Here is a 16961-nt window from a genome sequence, read left to right as displayed (position 1 = left end):
TTATATTTGCAGTCTTGGATTTTTCTGGTTGCACTGAGAACATAACTGCTTAGAGCTACCTGGCAAGGTACCTGAAACTAATAGGGAAGGAAAAGCATCTAGACTGGGTTCAAGAGGCATGGAGTTCTAGAAAGGATTGGTGGATCACATTTCATTTCAGCTACTATGTGGCAAAAAAAAATTGAAAATAAAATAAAATCCTGGCATTGAAAAAAACTGTCACATCTGGAATACTGCTGGGAAAAGGTTGCAAATATTTTATGTATGTTTCTTTTTTTTTTTAAATTTAATTAATTTATTTTTGGTTACAATACTCACTTTATTTCCCTCCCTCCCCTCCACCCACCCTTCCCAAAGCCAACCCGCAATTTTTATGTATGTTTCTAAACAAGGTTGTAAAGTCCAAGCAAAAAGTATTAAAACAATGAAGAGATTTGTGATGAAGCAAAATATCTTAGATTCAGAAGAATTCTAGTGTTCCAGAATTATGGCATAATGAAGAGACCACTGGAATTTGTCAAAAGACCTGAATTTATGTCCCAGTTTTGACATTTGCATAATCTTGTGAAAGTCACCATGCTTTGAGACTCAGTTCTTTCATCTATAAATTGGGGGAAATGATTGCTTTACCTACCTTACAAGATGGTTGTGAGGAAGGCACTTAATGAATGAAAAGCATTATAAAAATGTGTACACAAACTACTTTTGTTAAGACAATTATCAGGAAAAAATTGTTTTTGTATTTTAAAATCCTTATAATCAATTTTGCAAAGAAAGCTTGTTTCAGCATAATTGTAACCCCACTGTACCTATGTTTATTATTTGTTTCTAACTTTTTAAAGGAATAATAAAATAGCTCATTCAAGAAGGCAACAAAGATGAGAGGAGTGTGAGATCTGAGGAATTGAAAATAGGCCAGGAATGTGGAGAGACTTAGGAGAGTCTAGAGCTAAGAAAACAAATTATGCTGAAATAGTTATGAAAACATTTTTATAAGTTCATAAATGCCAGGTTATGAACTTTTGGCAGAGAAATGTTTTTTACTTTCAAAGATCTAAATAAAAGAAAAGAGATTTTAATACTGAAAAATCAGAACCTTGTGACACTTTCATCATGAAAAAAATAGACCAGATGCCATTCTTCCTTGTATGATTTGTGTGTTGTTATACAGAAAGGCAGACTTCTAGAGCACTTGGTCGTTTTTTTTTTTCACAAAAAGATTTTGGGCATCTACTATGTATAGGGCACTGACTTAAGTCCTGTGTGTATATGTGGAACAAAGATGATCAGATTATGATCCCTGCACTCATGGAATTTGTAATCTAGTGGGAAATATGAGACCAAAGCACAAGTAAATACTGTGGAGAATGTCATAAGTACACAAGAAAGGGAAAAATACAGTTTTATAAAATTTCAGAAGATGGAAATTGCTTCTGGATAGAGGGAATCAGAGAAATACATGGAAGAAATGACTGATGAGCTTGGACTTGAATCACTGACTCAGGATCCCAGAGTTATAAGGTGACATCTAGCTTAACTGCTTGAAATCACAGAAGATCTGAGTTAAAAAGACTACAGGGATAATCTTGACAAATACTAATCACAGTAAGATTGGGGAATTACTTTTCTGGCATTAAAAAAAAAAAGGGCCATTTTGCCATCTCTTGAAGACTAATAATAAGGAGGCCACCTCCCAATGTATCTCATTCTGCTTTTGAATGGTTCTAATTGCTAAGAAATTTTCACCTAAATTTACCTCTTTGTATTTCTTACCTATTGCTTCTTTTTCTGCACTGTGCAGCCAAATGGAACAAATCTCATCCCTTAGCCCTTAAAAGAGTAGAAGCTAACTATTGCATCCTCCCCAAGTATTTTCCTTCTCCAGGTTATATAGCTTGAGTTTCTTCACATGGTATGAGACCAATTACCATTTTGATTACGGTCCTTGATGCAGTCTCCTACTTAGCAATGACCTTTCTAAAAAAAAATGACCAAGTGGTCTAGAAGTCTGCCTTTCTGTATAACAGAATGACATAGCATCTAGAAAGGAATGTAACACTCCATATGCATTCTGAGAAGAGCAGAACACAGCAGGACTATCTCCTCTCTCATTCTGACCACTCTCTAGGCAGCCAAAGAGCACATTTGATTTTTTGGCTTCCAGATCATTTTGATGACAGATATGAAACTTCTAATTCACTAAAACTGAAATATTTTTCAAGAAAATATCTGTCCTGTCTTCTTATTGTATTAGAGAAATTGGTTTTTTGAACCCAAATGTGTGCCGCTTCCTACACAAAACACATTAGAAGGAATATTAGAAGATTAAAACTTCAGAAGTCACCAGAATAACACACAAGAATGGAATGAAGGCAGACTTATTTCCACGATGAAATAAATGTAATATTCTCTAGGTGGTTTGTAGATCAGAGAACATTCTTACAACTAATTGTGCTATATGGGCTCCTTTCAGTAGTATTTTGAAAACAAAAGGGTAAAAAAGATGGAGGCTCCCTTCTTTTTGTTTTCCCTTTTGACAACTTCCTTTATTTAAAAAAACAACAACACATTTTTTTCCAATTACATGTGACCTTTTTTTAAGGAAAGGATTGGATGGATTGTCTCACTGGAAGGATGTACTTGCCAGTGAAAGAGTTGAGTGGACCAAATGGTGAGGGAAGATATGGAGATGGAGAGAAGATGACAAGGTCTTTCCCTCCCTAGGTGAAATGAAGCAGGAGTTAGAGAGAAAGAAAAGAGACTTTCTCCTTTCTCAAGGGATATTTTAACAGACTATATCTCTTGAGCACTAATGAGAGCACAAGCTGAGGGGAAAAGATATGTTTCCCTTTCAGCTTTTCTGAGGAAGGTTTGTAGTCAACCTTCCTCAATGGAGATTGTGTGACAGATCTAATCTGGTCTTGCACAGAAAGAACTGGATTCAATCTTTGAATTCTATCTCCAATTGCCCAACACCCCTGTTACAGAGTTAGACCAACCTCAAGATCAGACTTGAATACTAAGGATTTATTTTGATGGGAAAGAGTAAATGTGTTGAGGAAAATGGGAAGAGGTTGCCCTGTCAAACTAAATCCCCAGCAGCTGGATCAAGGGGCAGGTGCCCAAGCTCCATATGTCTTAGCCCCCTTTCCAGCCAACAGCTCTATTTATCTCTAAGCTAAAGTATTTTTATCACTAAGTCTTAAAACAGTTCAGGGAAGGATAGGAGACCAAGAAGAAGCAAGAGGGCTGGGCTCAAGTTTTTGTGTGAGCCCTTTCCAGCTCCTCCTCAGGAACAGAGATCTTAATGGTAGGTAGAGGAAACAGTTGAATGGGTTTTCTTTGGGAATACAGCTTCAGGAGTTATAGCAGGAAGTTCCTCAATCACTCAGAACTGAACTTTTCAGCTCACCATTCTGCCTCAGAAGACCCAGGGCAGCCCAGCATCTCTCCCAGCCAATGGTTCTCTTCCCATAATACTTTACTGTCTCAACTCTCCCCAGCTGCTGTCCATCAGCTGTAGACCAAAAGGTCTCTCTTTCCAATCCCTACAAAAGTTTACTGTTAGAACACAAATATCACAGCCCAGTTTTTATAATTTCAGGACAATAAAGTCACAAAACTCTATCAAAGTCAATAAAAGTTTATTGTTTCTAAACATTCCTTGACATTTTTTAGGGCAGGCATAGTTTTGGTGAAGAAGTGCTATAAGTTTCAAAGGTTTCTTTATTCAAGCTCAAAGTTACCTCAACTTCTGGCTACTAGGCTAAAAATAGTATGAATATCGTAAAAATTTGAAACATACAAACAACAGGGATAGGCTTTACAGCAAGCTTTTACCAATAGTTCTTTTGTTCTCCCTGGAAAAATCAAAGAAAAGGACTCAGGCAATCCCTTGTTCCTATTCTAAATCTATGGTGATAACAGTGTCTTTATAACTATTAACCAGAGTCACAAAATTTAAAATAATCTGAGAATATAACATAATATCTTGTAAGATGTCACCTGTCAGAGTGAAGCTTGACTAATTTAAGAGTGGTTTTGCTTTTTGGTCTTTGAGCTAGGAGTGAATGCTATTGACCATAATTCTAGGTTTCTAGTTTTTACCTACAAGTAACTCTACTAATTAGATCCTGCTTTCTCCTACCACCCAGGCTAGGTCTTTTAGGTCTTTTAAAAAAGAATCCTTACCATTTATCTTAGAATAAATATTAAATATTAATTCCAAGGCAGAATAGATGTAGTGGCTATACTTTGGAGGATAAATGATTTACCTAGGGTCATACAGCTAGGAAGTATCTGAGGTCATATTTGATCCCAGGACCTCCTGTCTCCAGATCTGGCCCTCTATCTACTGAGCCACCCAGCTGCCCCTTTAATTTTATCTTAAATATTTTGTTTAAGAGTGATTCTGTTTAAGAATGACTGGGTAGCTCAGTGGATTGAGAGCTAGCCCTAGAGACGGGAGGTCCTAGGTTCAAATCTGGCCTCAGACACTTCCCAGCTGTGTGACCCTGGGCAAGTCACTTGACCCCCCATTGCCTAGCCCTTACCACTCTTCTGCCTTGGAGCCAATACACAGTATTGACTCCAAGATGGAAGGTAAGGGTTTAAAAAAAAAAAAGAATGAATTGCATTGAAGCTTCCCAACGATTTGCTAAATGAAAGTTATTAAATGTGAGAGCATAAGAATGACTGAAAACAGTGTGCTGGGTTGCTACTTGTGCAGAAATGATCAAATTTCTGCATATGGTCAAGGAATTCTGTAGAGGGAAAATATTAACAAGACTATTAGGTAGACCATGGAGTTGCTTTTCAATAATTCTATGTGTATTCTCCATGATACTGAATAGGAATGGAACATTAATGCTAACTCTTCATCAGAAGTGACAAAATTGCTCATTGCATCCATGGAGCCAAATTTTCAAAGTGGGATGGGAAGTCTGCTTTTTATACTTACAGAACACTACTATTTCTCTAGGAGGAAGTTTAACCTGAGATTTTCCATTGTAAAATGGATCGTATTACTGAAATCATTATTAACTTCTGAAGGATTAAAGGGATTTACTATACTAGTATATTAGAGGCTTATTTTAGTTCTCTAAAAATGTCAGTTCAGTTAACCTTGGTTAATGGAATAAGAATGAGCCCAGAGGGGTCCATGTTATCAATATTAATCAGTGAAGATACATTCACTTGAAATTCACATGAAGACACAATAAATAGACCATTTCAACTGGCACGTCTCAAAATTCTTTTTGAGGACGGAGCCAATCAGAAGTTAAATAAGAAAGTAAAAATGTGCTTCTGTGCCATTTTAGTAAACATACTTTGTAGAGAGTGTTCCCAAGGACACTGTCACATTTATGATAGTGAATGAAACAGATGTATCATTCATATTTCTTTTCCTTTTGTTTGAGGGTCTTGCTTCTCTCCCTTTGGCTATTCCAATCAATGTCCTTTGAAATGATTCTATGTTACTTTAGTCCAGGAAGTAGCAGTAAAAATGTTACAGTAAAGTGGGTGAGAAGATCGTGGTATTACTGAGTAAATCAAGCAACTGCAAGAGAAATGATCAAGGTCATGAAGTGCATTTTAGTGTTTCCTCCTTTGGTGTGAAGAGGAGTCTCCACCAGTCAGCAGTTTTTTACTGTGTCTTCACTAGATTTCCACATGACATCTTTGCTGTTGCTCATTTGACTCATTTATTGAAGCCCAATCTTCTAGGAGCAAGAATAGGTACAATGTAGTCATCGAGGCCCCAAAACATTACAAAACAGGAAATACTAGAAAGAACAGATGAATATAAGTAGTGGATCAAAAGGAACATCAAAAACAGAAACCAAAAAACCCCAAACACTTGTGATGGCAGGGGGAAACCAGGCTCTTTTCCATGAAATGATTATATTAGCTACTAGCAGCATTTCTCCTCATCCTTGTAACTGTTCTTAAGGACTGGCATGTTCTACAGCCCGCAGATTGTTGCTGCGTTTGTCCCCCTCTGCCATAATTACCTAATTACTTCGGAAGCTACCCAGCCAGTGTCTCTAAATCTCTATAGGAAAGACAAGACTACTTTGCCAGTGACCCCTCCCAGGATCCTTAGCATGACATCTGGCTCCTTGAGAACCTTTTCTAGGTGTTCTCCTACCATCCCTTTGATTATTATTTCTATAACTGTCAGGAATAAAAGTCAAGCTCATAGATCTTTGCCTACAGATTCACCATTTAGTTCAAATTGTGTTGGAGTTAGTCAGAAGACCAAGGTTGAAATCTTGGCTCTGCTACTTCTTGTGTACTCCATGGCAAGTAAGGTGATAGCCGTCTTCAAGTATTTGAAACTTTGTCATGAGAAAGAGATTAGGCTTGCTCTCTTTGGCCAAGGAGGACATGATTAAGAACAGCAGATGGAAATTACAAAAGAGGTCAGTATAGATATTAGATAACAAAAAAAAAAAAACACTTCCCAATGAGTACAGTTATGTAAAAGTGGAATGGGATTCAAGAGGTGGTGGGTTTCTCCACCTTAGAGGTTTTCAGGAAGAGGACTGAAATTTATTTGTTGAGATTATTAGAGCCGGGATTCTTTTTATGTGTGTTTTGGGCTAGATGTCAGCTGAGATCCTTTTTCCACTCACAAATTCTAGATTTGGTGACTAGATGTTCTTCTATTCTCTTAGAATGATCTTTTAAAATCACTTAATGTTGCCTTTACTTTTTATTGTCAGACCCTGCTCAGCATTAGCCTTAGTGGTCCTGACACTATTAATATTTATATTTAGCCTTCAATACTTGCTTTGGTTTCCATCTACTATATGTGTCTTTTAAAAATATGTTGGGGGCAGCTGGGTGGCTCTGTGGATTGAGAGCCAGGCCTAGACAGGGGAATTCCTAGGTTCAAATCTGGACTCAGCCACTTCCTAGCTGTATGACCCTAGGCAAGTCATTAACCTCCATTACCTAGCCCTTACCACTGTTCTGCCTTGGAACCAATCCACAGTATTGATTTTAAGACAGAAGGTAAGGGCTTTAAAAAATGATGTGATGTAGTTGACAAGTTCCTTGTGCATCCACATTGGTTTCTTTAGATAACTCTCTCTTTTTCTGCTCATCAGAAAATGTGATGTTTCTTTTTATGTCTTTGGAATTTGATATTTCAGAACTTTCCATCTTTCTTGGATTTCCTGTAAGATTTTAGTCTATGGATTTTAAGCATCTTTAAAAAAAAATATGCTCACCCCAAATATAGGGTACATATTTCATTCTTCCTAACATTCTTTTCCTCTAATTTTGATCTGTGCTTTAGGATCTGGAAGATGGAGGATGGATGGGGAAATACAACCAAGGCATTGCTTGGGTGATGCTGAAGAAGTCCTCCTAAATGTTGATTAGGGTGTGGAGGGGCTGAATCCAGAGCCTCCCCTTTCATGACTCTTCCTACTTCTGGAAGAAGCTCTAGGATTAGGATGGCATGCTGGTGAGTGTGAAGCTGCTGAGGGTATGGAGTTTTAGAACAATCTAGCCAGTGATTAGGCTAACATTTGATGCTCCCAGAATAAAGGGTGAAGAATTTACACATGGAGTCAGATGGTGCCTGTTAGCAGAATGTGTATTCGTATGTAACCCAACATGGGAGGCTTTGCATAATGTGCTTGTATGTGATTTATATTTTTAGTTTGTGATATGAAACTTTGCTCTGTGGTATGAGGTGCCATGTACTTGCATATGACTTAGTTGTTTCCCAAGCTGACTAGAAATCTCATTTGTGTATTGAGTAATACATGCCTGCAATAACCTCTGTATCTGTAGGGGAAATGATTTGTTGTATTGTTTGAAAAAATTATCATATTTTTAAAATCCATCCTTGTCTGATTAAAGGTCGTCCACACCCAGAATGTTGCCTGAACTCTTCCCCTTGCCCCTGCAGGGTCCCGCCCTACCATCCAGTCATTCTCTAGTATTTTAGGATCTCCCAAATCTTTCTTGTTTAGGGTTACCACGCCCAGGAGCTGTGAGGAGTCCACCCAAGCTTGTATTTATTCAAGGTGTTTTCTCAGCAAAATTACTTAACTGCCTACATGTGGCCCATCTATGTATGGACGCTCTTGAATAAATCCCTTATAATGTAAAACTTCCAGAGCCTGGATGAGAAGTAACCATACCTCTTTTCCAGCTTATTCTCCTTTACCAAATGACCTAAAAAATTTCTTTCTGAACCTACTTTAGGATTTGGGGTCTGTTCTTATGAACACATAGCCCATGTAATATGTATGTAATTCTGCTCAACACAGAAATATTGGATTTTGAAATATGTATCTATAAAACATCCCTATTCATCCAATAGGATTTATAATATCTTCAGATTTTTAATTAGGCAGAAGGAAGGGGGAAGAAAGTAAGACTCCGAAAAACTCAGTAGGAGGGGCTAACTCCATAACTGCATGTGTACTTTTTTGTATTCAAAGTCAAGAAGAAGAAACATTGATTAAGTTAATCAAATGTTTACTGTATGTCAAGCACTGTGCTCAAGAGATGGGAATATAGATATGAACAGAAAGAAGGACAACATCTACCCCACAAGGAGCTTAGGCTTTAATGGGACAACACATAAAAGACAACCCATAAAAAGATGCTGGATGGGAGAGAGAGAGGCAGAGAAGATACCTCAAGGGGTCATGGTGGAGAAAGAAGGCAGGAAAGAGAGTCAGGAGGAGAGCCCAGAGGAGAAGGTCAACATGGCTTTCCTGAGGACTTTCCTGGGGTCCTGTAGTCAGGAATCTAAGAGGCATTTCTTCCTTTTTCTCTGAGAGTATGCTTGTGTCTCTTCAATGGCTGACATGGGGAGAGATTAAAGGCTCCATTCTCCTATTAAAAAGCTTTAGAAAACTTAATAAGAATTGAATAATTGTTTCATGGATTAGGGAGGAAAAGGGAATAAACTTTTATATATTGAAGACTGTGTGCCAGGCAATGTCCTAAGCACTTTATAAATATCTCATTTGATCCTCATGACCAAAATGGAGGAGAGGTGCTATTATTATTGTCATTTCACAGTTGAGCAAACTGAGGCAAGCAGTAATTAAGTGACTTACCCAGGGTCACATAACTAATAATAGAAATATTAGCTAACATTTATAAAGTGTTTACTATGTGCTAGATATTGTAGTATAAGCACTTTATAATTATTATTGCATTTGATCCTCACAACAACCCCATAAGGTAGGATCTATTATAATCCCAGTTTTATAGATGGAGAAAGTGAGTCAAATAGGAATTAGGTAACTGACCCAGGATCCCACAAGGCTAGTAATTATCTGCGATTGCATTTGAATTCAAGTCTTCCTGACTCCAGGTTTGACACTCTATCCACTTTGCCACCCAGATATCTCATGGGTAAGACAGAGAGTAGAGGAAAAATTGTGGGGCTGTTTCATTTTTGTGTTTCTTGTGCCAGAGAAGAAGGGTAATCTTGGTTGGGAATAACAGCTGGAAGCAGTGGAAAGAGAAAGCAAAGAAAAAGATCTTAGCCCTAGAAAGGAACCTCAGAGACTAGTTCAAGCCCATTATTCTACAAATTAGGAAAGTGAGACGCAGGAAAGTAAAATGACTTGACTTAGGTCACAGAGGCCATAAAGTACTGGGACTGGAATCCAGTTTTCTTTAATGCTAGAACCAGTGTTCTTTTTCATTGTAGCATATTGCTTCCTTGAACTAGAAGAAGGGAGGAGAATAAAGGGGGGGGAGGGTTAGAGATGTTGATGCATTTCCTCATGGAAATTGTTAAATGTGGTGGTTCAGTATGTCATGCATTCATTCATTTACCAAGCACCTAGTTTGTGTTTTCAATGGGACAATCAATACTTGAGGTTCTCTATAGGGTTAAACAGATTTTTGTTGGTTGAACCGAGAACCTGACTAGCCTGCAGAGGATTATACGCAAGAGTAAATATTCCCAGTTTCAAATGACCTACAAATGAACTCTTGGAAGACATCCCTTTTGTAAGTTGAGGATTCTCTGGATGTACAAACTAAAGAAAATTATTTACACCAAACAAATCCAGAGAATACTATATTTTCTACATGGTCAGAGCAAATCATTTGCAAAGAATACATTGATTTCATAACTACTCTTCCATGCCTGTCGGGTAGACATTGCATTCCCCAGAAACCTGGCAAGTGACATCTTTCAGTTTGCCAGGATTGCAACACCCCCTGCTTTGTCCACATTCTTCTGAAACAAATAGAGAGGCTTTTGCTTCTTCTGGGTGTTTTGTAAGTAGGAGGGATGTGTGTGTGTGTGTGTGTGTGTGTGTGTGTGTGTGTGTGTGACTTTATTCTTTTTTGTTGGGAGGGGACAACAACTTACTCCTCTTCATGATTTTATTGATCTTCCTTGTGGTGACCTTGTAGTGACCATAGGCCTACATGTGTCTGCTTTGCCTAGCTTTGTGGGGAGGGGTTGGCAATGGTTAAGTCCTTTGGATTGTATCCATTCACTTTTCTTAGGCTATCACATAGCAAAGCAGTCCCCGGTAGCTTCTCCCCAGGATTCTCTATGCCTGCTTTTTTCTAATGCCCCAGATTGTGCCCCTAATACTTAGGAAATATCTTAGATTTGTGTCATTGGTCACTGGCTGAGGGAGTTCAGCACAAATCTACCTCTACTACCAAAAAAAGCTAGCAAATTGTGGCAAAGTAGATAACCTATTTTGGACTCAGGATGATCTGGGTTCAAATTTTACCTCTGATAGATGTGTGTGTGTGTGTGTGTGTGTGTGTGTGTGTGTGTGTGTGTGTATCCCCATATATAGTGGCTACATGACCCTGGGAAAACTGCTTGAATACTAGGTGCTCCAGGCAGTTCTTTGGAGTACAGTTGGCCAAGTGTTCTGGTAGAAGGAGCTTCTGTTTTCAAAAACTAATAAAATCATAGGCCCAACCAAAATAAATATATGGTCAGGCAAGGATGGGACAGAAAGATAATCCAATTGATCTTTATATAGGAGTCTATTTTATATAAAGATTGTGTAAAGCAGCTCATTGTAAGCAACTTTGTGACATGGGAATTACTAATATTATTATCCTCATTTTACTGATTGATGAAACTGAGACTTCAGAGGTATAATCAATATCAAATTGCTTGTTTTCTCAAGGACTGTTATCAATAATATTTGAGACCCTCCTTGGATGAGTATATGAAGGCTTCCTCCCTCCCTCCCTCCCTCCCTTCCTTCCTTCCTTCCTTCCTTCCTTCCTTCCTTCCTTCCTTCCTTCCTTCCTTCCTTCCTTCCTTCCTTCCTTCCTTCCTTCCTTCCTTCCTTCTTTCCTTCCTTCCTTCCTTCCTTCCTTCTTTCCTTCCTTCCTTCCTTCCTTCCTTCCTTCCTTCCTTCCTTCCTTCCTTCCTTCCTTCCTTCCTTCCTTCCTTCCTTCCTTCCTTCCTTCCTTCCTTCCTTCCTTCCTTCCTTCCTTCCTTCCTTCCTTCCTTTCTTCCTTCCTTCCTTCCTTCCTTCCTTCCTTCCTTCCTTCCTTCCTTCCTTCCTTCCTTCTCCCCCCAACATAGGTGCAGTTGGAAGAGCCCTGAACTGTGCTTCAGGAAATCTACCTATGCTATAAACCTAATTCTAATTCTATTGCTATCTGTGAGATCTTGTGAGGCTTTTGTGATTCAGTTTCTTCAGCTAGTTAATGAAAAGACTGGATCTCCAATAGCTCTTAAAATCTTGCCAGTCTGGCATATCCTGAGAACATGGAACTAGGTCAATTGAGGGTCCCTCCCTGCCTTGCCCCCACCCCCCATCAAATAAGACTCTTTGGAATAGAAAAAAATCCTTTAGCCACATATCTGCTTTTTCTTTTCTGAATAGGTTATCTCTCAGTTTTCTCTAAGGGCAGTTATATAATGAGAGTTGAGGACAATATTAGGTAATGTTTGTCCTCTCTCTTGGCTGGAAGCCTAGGAGCAGAAGGAGCCAAGAGCCCAGGGCACCAGAATCTTGTGCTATTCTTTAATAAACTTCATCTTCCATAGTGTCAGGTGTTCAGTTAATGTAACTGCTCAAAAGAAGGACCAAAGTGAACCAGAAATCTTAAGGAACATCACAGATCATCTGTTCTAACCCTTGGACAATTTGTAACTTGCCCAAGGATAGAAATGGGTCTGGAATGAATTGCTCATTTGCTCAAATATTATTTTTTCATTATATTTTCCCCCTAAATTCAGAGCCTAACAATGAGCTTTTATTCTAAAGAAAGCCTAGTGAATTCACCTCCTGAGAAAGAGCTGTTAGAGTAAGAATGCAGATAGAAGCATGATTTATCACTTGTTTACTTGGGCATATGTTTTAGGATTTAAGATTATTTACTTACAAAAATGAATAATGTAGAAACATGTTTTGTGTGATAATACATGTATAACACAGAATGAATTGCTTGCCTGCCTTGGCAGGGGGAAGGGAAGAAAGAAGGGAGACCATTTGGATTATAGAACTTCAGAAAACCCCTGTAGAGAGAGGAGCTGGGTGGCTCAGTGGATTGAGAACCAGGACTAGAGACCAGAGATCCTGGGTTCAAATGTGAACTCAGATACTTCCTAGCTGTGTGACCCTGGGTAAGTCACTTAATCCCCATTTCCCTACCTTTATTGCTCTTTTGCCTTAGAACCAATACATAGTATTGACTCTAAAATGGAAAGTAAGGTTTTTGTTTTTGATTTTTTTAGCTGTGGAAATTTGTAATTAAAAGGAAAAAAAGGAAAAGAAAAAATAAGAAAACCTAGCGTCTCATTTTGAAATAATGCCAAACCCATATATTAAAAATAATCAGATTTGTAGTTGGGAGACCTATGATGGAGTCCTAGCTTTGACACTTAAAGCTCTATGACCCTAAGTGATTCTATATATAACTTTCTTTAAGTCTCAGTTTCCTCTACTATAAAATTGGGATAGTTACTTATATTTATTAACTCACAGAATTATGAAGATCAAATTAGAGTGCTTTGTAAAGTACCATTTAAATAGAGGTTAGTAAATCTATCTGTCTGTCTTGTCTGTCTATCTATCTATTTATCTATCTATCATCTCTCTCCTCCCTCCACCTTCTCTCTGTCTACTTGTCATCATGGAAATAGGTCATTGCCTCAGAGACATGGTTAAGAGGTTTGTGAGAATTTATTTTTCATAAACTATTAATTTTTATATGTTTGAGAGAATTACTGTGTATTCCTCAGTCTGGGATCTGGGTCAGAGATACCCTCTAATCTGCTACTTTTTGCATTTTCTTTGTCCTTGGGAATCTCAAAGAATGTCTTTCTTTTTAATGGAATTTGCTTAATAAGTTCTTTTCCTGTGGACCTGTGAAACCTCACCAGTTAGTTTGGGGAAGGGTTGAGGATCAGATGGACCACCTTTTAATTAGCTATGACCAATGAAAGGTATTTAGGGGAGCGGCTGAATAATGAGCTTTAAAAAGCGAACATATGTACCTGGGCCAGGATTTTCCATTGGCCTCAGGATGGTTGAGAGTCATTTGACCACAATTAGGATGTCTTGATCAGTCGATTAATAAATTATTTCAAAATTAAGATAAACCAGTCTCTCAAAATAATTGTAATTGTAATAGGTTGAGAAGTAAGATTTTTTGTTTTAAAATCAAAAGTTTGTCTCAGAGTGCCAAAAAGGGAAACTGATTAATAGTGAATTTCTACACATTGTACTTTGATGACTCTGGAAGAGAGAGTAAGGCTGATGACTTTGTGCAATTCTGCCTCACTAAAATCTATTTCACAATAGTAGAGAAACATGCTCCTTGGCAAAACATGAAGCCAGGGCAACACATGTCTATGATCCCATAGAGGCTTTCGACCTCTTGTAATGTCTTTGGGCCTGATCTTCTTAGAGCATGATGTTTCTGCTAGGGAAGTCAGTCTAATCATCTTTCTGGACTTCTCTTTGCTGGGTTACCATCATCTGTACTACTTCCAATTTCTGGCCCAGTTACAATCCATCCTTGGCAGAAACTTCTATTCTGCTTACTCAGTCTCAGCTCTGTGGTCTGTTACCTGCTAGTCAGGTGATTAGACCCTAGGGTTGTCCTGTAAAGTTATATATTAGACCCTAGGGTTGTCCTGTAAAATTATATGACCTCAGGCTGAGCCTTTCCTTTAATTTTTTTATTTTAATTTTATTTTAAATCTTAACCTTCTATCTTGGAATCAATACTAGTATTGGTTCCCAGGCAGAAGAGTGGTAATGGCTAGGCAATGGGGGTTAAGTGACTTGCCCAGGGTCACACAGCTAGTGTGATATTGAAATCACTTTAAAAAAGACATATATATATATATATATATATACACACACATATATATATATATATATATATATTAATTTAAGGTCACCAAGGAATTCACTTATGTAATTCCTAAATGAAACACTCAAGTAAGTGGCCAAATTTTTATGGTGTTTTAATTACAAACAGGAGGAAGAAAATATTAGAGGGAGGGAGAGAGAGAGAGAGAGAGAGAGAGAGAGAGAGAGAAGGGAAAGGGAGAGAAGGAAAGAGGTTTAACTCAGACCCCACTCTGGCTCAGGCTGAGCCAAAGTGGGCTTTAAGGCCATGGATTAGCCAAGGCAGGGAAAGGGATTAGACCTTATCACTCCCGTGACCAATCTGAAGGAAAGCAGTCCATAGGGCTCCTTCAACTCCAAGCACCAGCCTCGAACTGCCTCTAGCCCTCCTCACAGGAAGTCCTGAGAACTCCCGAGGCTGTTCTCTACCTCACTTCCTGCATCTCACATGTGCCAATGGTGGCTCTAGCTTGACCTAGGACCGCCCAGAGGTCAGTCCTTATTGCACATGTCTGTTGAAGGCTATTTCCTCAGATAATTAAATCTTGAGTTTGCTGCAGCCCTTCCTAATCTTGTTACCCTGAGGTAGGTGGAGAATGTAGTTTCCAAGACCTGATTCTGTTATTCCAAGTATCTCTATTGTTATTGATCCAGAAATAGCTAAATCAGATCTTCTAAGAATGGTCTGAATAGGGTGAAGTAGTTTTGAAATTCACTCTAGGAAGTTTCTGAGGTCAGGTTTGAACCCAGGACTTCCCATCTCTGGGCCTCGTTCTCAATCCACTGAGCTACCTAGCTGCTCCCTGAGCCTTTTCTTTTGACAACTGTTGCCAGTAAAGGACTGGGTCTCCTAGATGAAAGACTTCACTCTGACTTTTGGTGACAATTTGGTACCTTTCCTAAATGTTCATCTCTGCAAATGAACAGGTTGTGGTCCTTTGTCCAAAACTATAATATAATGTTCTGTATAAAGTACTTTGGGAAAAAATGTAAAATACTTCAACCAAATAGCAAATGATTCATTAAACATATAAAATGTATTTTATGATTTATTTATTCAAATGACAAATAGTATCCAGAAATAATCACCCCATAACTCTGGTGTTCATGGTGCCTTTGTAACCTATGTAAAGTTATTTGAAAAAGGTTGGAAAATATTTCAATTAAACAAATGATGCACTAAACCTGCAAAATACATTTTGCTTTGTTCATTAAAACGACAAATAGTACTCAGAAATGCTTGTCGTATGATGATTTCAGCCTATAGAAGGAGGCATAAGATGATTTTGAGGAGGTAAGTGCAATAAACCATGAGTCCACTTTGAGAAAATAAAAGGAAAACCATGTATTTTTGGAAAAAGCAAAAGATACATATAATCTGTTTATAGTGAAATAATGATTTAAAAATGTGTACCTGTTGCTAACATAATAAGTGATTAAGAACCAAAAATTAATACAGCAAAAAAAAGTTTTTAAGATCAAAGACTCTTCCATCTGTTCATGTAAATGAGTAGTTAGAAAAAAGGGTGCAAATCAATCTATACACAGAAGGAAAATTCATTGTTTCTTCCAGTTTATCTGACCCTTTAATATGCAAATTAGCTACCCAAATCCTCACCCACTTTACTAGGTACAAATGAGTTTAATTAAAATCTTATACTCTTTACAAGGTACAAAATATAGTCCTCTCAAAATCTGGTTGGGTCATTCATTTACTCATATCTTCCTTTCATTGAAAAATTTGCCTTTCCTGTTAATCACTTGAGGAATGCCAGGATGTCTGTATGCAACCCCCTCTCCCCCAACTGATATCATCATTTCATTTGCATAGTTAGCACAAGTGGCACCCTTAATAGGTAGGTTCAGTACTAGACACCACATACCTCTGTTGAAAGGAAAATTCTTTCTCTTTTTGGGCTTTTACCCTTAGTAGTGTGGCAAAACTTGGGATAAGGAAAATAAAAAGTTTATTAAAATACATCAAGGTAGAGAAGGTTGATCCTTTGAGATCAGGCTGGATTTCAGGGTGGGTCAGGTTTTTATAATAAAACTTTCATAATGAAAGAGACAAATTTTGATGACCTGCACATATAGCAATGATACATGTTGGAAACTGTATCATCCAGATTTTAACCATTAAAAATATAAGGCCATTTCTCCAAGAATAACATTGTTTATTAATGAGGGTTTGCAATTCCAGGAACAAAAACTGCATTTTTTGCTAGTTTCTTTTGAAAAAAAGGGAGTTCTTTTCTTCTTTCTGATTGGCCCAACAGTTCATCCTTTGGACATCCTCTGATAGTCCCCATTGGTAGATATTTCAATATATTGTATGTTGCTGAAACAAGCTGTGGGTCTGCCTGAGGATGGTAATGTTTGGTATTTGACTTCTTGATTCCTTACCAGACCAATTTGTCCTTAAATAGCTTATTTTCTTTCTCTCTTTTAAAAAATCTTTACCTTCTATCTTAGAATCGTTAAATGAATATCAGTTCTAAGACAGAAAAGCAGCAAGGGCTAGGCAATTGTGGTTAAGTGAGTTGCCCAGAGTCACACAGTTAGAAAGTTTGTAGGGCCATATTTGAACCAGAACCTCTCATCTCTGGGTCTGGCTTTTTA

At 38.0% G+C, this 16961-nt stretch overlaps 1 pseudogene; it reads right to left on the bottom strand.

The window, feature by feature from the left end:
- Window positions 1-5390: 5390 nt before the first annotated feature.
- LOC100619940 (ADP-ribosylation factor-like protein 6-interacting protein 1) lies at window positions 5391-6218 on the bottom strand (annotated as a pseudogene).
- Between the last annotated feature and the right edge of the window lie 10743 nt (window positions 6219-16961).

The sequence above is a fragment of the Monodelphis domestica genome, chromosome 2 (genome assembly GCF_027887165.1).
Source record: "Monodelphis domestica isolate mMonDom1 chromosome 2, mMonDom1.pri, whole genome shotgun sequence".
NCBI classification, from domain to species: Eukaryota; Metazoa; Chordata; class Mammalia; order Didelphimorphia; family Didelphidae; genus Monodelphis; species Monodelphis domestica.
Note: the sequence above shows the minus strand (reverse complement) of the source record. Positions and strands in the feature narration are given on the sequence as shown.